Below are 3,802 nucleotides of genomic sequence, written 5' to 3' on the forward strand. Positions count from 1 at the left end.
AATTATAATGATAATCATAAAAACCATGGAAATACAAGAAATAAAATTACAAATATGTATCTAACCCAGCCCCAAACCCTATCAACCTAATCCTAACCTTAAACATTAACCTGCGTGATAATTTTTTTTATTTCTTCCAATTTATAAAAATAAGTAATCTTTATAGATTCGTATTAGCTAAAAACAGACAGCACGTTCGTAAAAAATGAGGAGCGCTCGACCGACCTGTTCCGGTTTTTTCCGTAAGCTGCCGAGCGAGCACGAGCCAATTTCGTGAAAATCGCGGGTCGGGAATTGCAGAAGCCCCAATTTTTTTTGTTGTTGTTTTTTTTTTTTTTTAATTAAAATCAGTGTCCTTAAATATTCTAATAATTAAAAGGAAAGCCTTTAAAACATATTAACAGATTTTTTAAATAACCATTATTTTTCCGAAATAAAAAACAAAAACATAAACTATTTGCATCATTTTTAATCCAAATAAGGAAGTATATTTTATCCAGGTGATATTTTGTAATTAATACTGTTTTCTGCAGATGTCGAGTTGACGCTTATTTCGTTATTCCAAAATAATCAGAGTTAATCCATCACATCGGACGTCATTAGACTTTTTGCGTATCTTATTCACACACGAACACCAAAATAAAATTCTGAAATAAAATGTTACAAGCAGTTTCCATGCATTAAAATATACGGGTCGGTAGGGAATTTAATTCTACTGCGTTTGTTATAAATTTATATTATTATTGTTTTTAATATTTGTCAAGTGGTAACTATTCTGGACTTTTTACGAGCGCCTAAAAATAGGAAGAAATGCTTGCATAGAACATACCTATGCATTGGGGAGTTTCTCGTAAGTGTAAGGAACATGCCAGATATCATTGGCGTATTCTTTGATAGTGCGATCACTGGAAAACTTCCCACAGGCTGCGATGTTCAGGATGCACATTTTCGCCCATTCGTTCTTTTTCATATAGAGCTGGTCAACCATGTTCTGAGTCCTCATATAATCGCGATAATCTGCCAGCAGGAGATAGTGGTCACAATGATAAAGACTATCGAATATCTCCATGAACAAGCCAGTATGGCCGTCGCTAAAGAAGTCATCTTTTATCATGTCCATCGTTCGGCGCAAATCACTAATCTTGTGGTAATAGTCAGAGGCCTTGTAACCTATGCTTCTCAGCTTTTTCACTTCGTCAACTGTCAAACCAAAGATGAACATGTTTTCTTTACCAGCCTCTTCGGCCATTTCCACATTTGCCCCGTCTAGTGTGCCAATGGTTAGCGCCCCGTTCGCCATGAATTTCATATTGCCAGTGCCGGAAGCTTCGGTACCGGCGGTCGAGATCTGTTCACTCAAGTCCGTGGCTGGTATGACTTTCTCCGCGAGGGATACACAATAGTTCTGCAAATAGACCACCTTTAACTTGTTTCCGACATCCGGGTCATTATTCACTACTTTTGCAATGTTGTTTATCAATTTGATTATTAGCTTTGCCATTTTATAACCAGGAGCGGCTTTACCGCCAATCATGATAGTGCGAGGAACACTGTTCTGTTTTTCGTATTTAATCCTGCAGTATCTGGTTATAATGTGGAGACAGTTGAGCAACTGGCGCTTGTATTCGTGCATTCGTTTAACTTGTACGTCAAACATGGAATCCGTGTTCAACACAATGTTGTATTTCCTTTTGATGAGCGTGGCGAGACGCTTCTTGTTCTTTAATTTCACAGCTGAAAACAATCCGAGGAAATTTTCATTATTGGTTAACTTTTTCAATGCAGACAGTTGGTCCAGCTCGACTATCCATTTATCGCCAATGTTATTAATGATCAGTTCTGATAAGTCCGTGTTACACTGCAGCAGCCACCGCCTCTGCGTGATCCCGTTTGTCTTGTTCTGGAACTTCTCCGGTGTCATTTCGTAGAAATCTTTGAATAAATCCGTCTTGATCAGCTGCGAGTGGAGAGCAGCCACACCGTTGACGGCATGAGACGCCACAATACTCAGATAAGACATATTAATCTTATCCACCGGATTGTGTTCGACAATCGACATTCTTCTCAGGCGCTCTTCATCTGATGGGAAAGCAGCGGAGATCTGTTGTAAAAAGAGGAAGTTTATATGGTAGATGATCTGCAGGTGACGAGGTAGCAATCTTTCCAGTAGGGACACCGGCCATCGTTCCAAGGCCTCTGTCATTAACGTATGGTTTGTATAAGCGAATGTCTTGCAAGTGATTTTCCAGGAGAGATCCCACCCTAATTCTTCAATGTCCAAAAGAATACGCATCAGCTCTGGTATAGCCAACGCCGGGTGGGTGTCATTCAGCTGAATTGCTACCTTCTCATGCAATTTTTCAAACCTCTTAGTGTTGTCTTTCTTTTCATATAAATCAACTTTAAATCGTCTGATGATGTCATTAAGCGTGGCAGCCACCAAGAAATACTCTTGCTTCAACCGCAGTTCCTGACCCTCGAAAAACGCATCGTTCGGATACAAAACACATGATATATTCTCAGCCTCGTTTCTATCAAGCACTGCCCGAATATAGTCACCGTTATTGAAGAAATGTAGATGGAAATCTTTGGGAGCTTTTGCTGCCCAAAGCCTCAGCGTGTTAACCCGGTTGTTTCCATAGCCCGGGATAGGGTAATCGTAGGGTGTTGCTATAACAACAGTTGTATCGACCCATCTAAACTTACCGTCATAAGTTTCCACTCTCCCTCCGAAATTTACCTCAACCCTGTGTTCAGGCCTTGGTTTTTCCCAAGGATTTTCAAACATTAACCAATCATCAGCATCTTCGAATTGCCAACCGTCTTTAATATATTGTTGGAAAATCCCGTAGTTATAGCGGATTCCGTAGCCGTAACCAGCGATCCCCAATGTTGCCATCGAGTCTAAGAAACAAGCCGCCAAACGACCTAAGCCTCCGTTTCCAAGGCCGGCTTCTTTTTCTTCATCTATTAGTGTATTCAGATCTAAATGGAGTTGTTTCATTGCCTCGTCAACAGTTTTTCTGTTTCCAAGACATATCAGCGCGTTTTCTAAGAATTTTCCCATGTAGAATTCCATCGATATGTAATAAACTCGTTTTGAGTCAATGTCATAATTCCTTTGCTCTGTGCGTAGCCATCTTCCGATAAGATGCTCTTTGATGGTATACACCAGGGCGAAATAGTAGTCTCTGTTGGTGGCCACATTTCTGTCTCGCATCAAAGTAAAGTGGATATGTCGATTGAAGGTATCTTTCAAAATGTCAACGTCATCATCCGCCGGCATTATACCACGAAGGGTAACACGTCTTTTCATATTCTTGGCCATGTCGTCCAGTTGCTCGTTGACTAATATATCTTGTTTATAGATATATATTAACGATTTTTCTTTTGAGAAGAAAAAGAAAAATCAAAATGCAAAAATCTTAACAAAAGGATAGACAAAAATCGGTGTTTATTTCGTCACAGAAACAAATGATGTCACATTTACGTCATGGTACTATGTTTCTTAAAACAAAGCAATAATGTCGTTCCTTCGGAAAATCTCGGTTGCCTGTACGCATCAAAGAGGCTCTTAAGATTTAAAAGAGCGCATTAGTAAATGACGAATGTGTACAGAAAAAGTCATCTAATAATTTACACACACATATTATGGCAGTGTAGTTGGTTTCCTAGAAGTACATCCACTGAAAGAACGACCCTCTACCCTTATTCCAAAGGGGATGTTTCTCTGTGTCCTCCTCCCTAATCTGATAAGAGTCTATTCTTGAAAATAATATAAGAAAATGGTTTTGCATCTTGA

General features: G+C 39.4%; 1 pseudogene; it reads right to left on the reverse strand.

Annotated features, from left to right (window-relative positions):
• Window positions 1–454: 454 nt before the first annotated feature.
• On the reverse strand, window positions 455–3,467 carry LOC145247922 (glycogen phosphorylase pseudogene; annotated as a pseudogene).
• Between the last annotated feature and the right edge of the window lie 335 nt (window positions 3,468–3,802).

This window comes from Euprymna scolopes, chromosome 26 (genome assembly GCF_053919585.1).
Source record: "Euprymna scolopes isolate OS-2025 chromosome 26, ASM5391958v1, whole genome shotgun sequence".
Lineage (NCBI taxonomy): Eukaryota > Metazoa > Mollusca > Cephalopoda > Sepiida > Sepiolidae > Euprymna > Euprymna scolopes.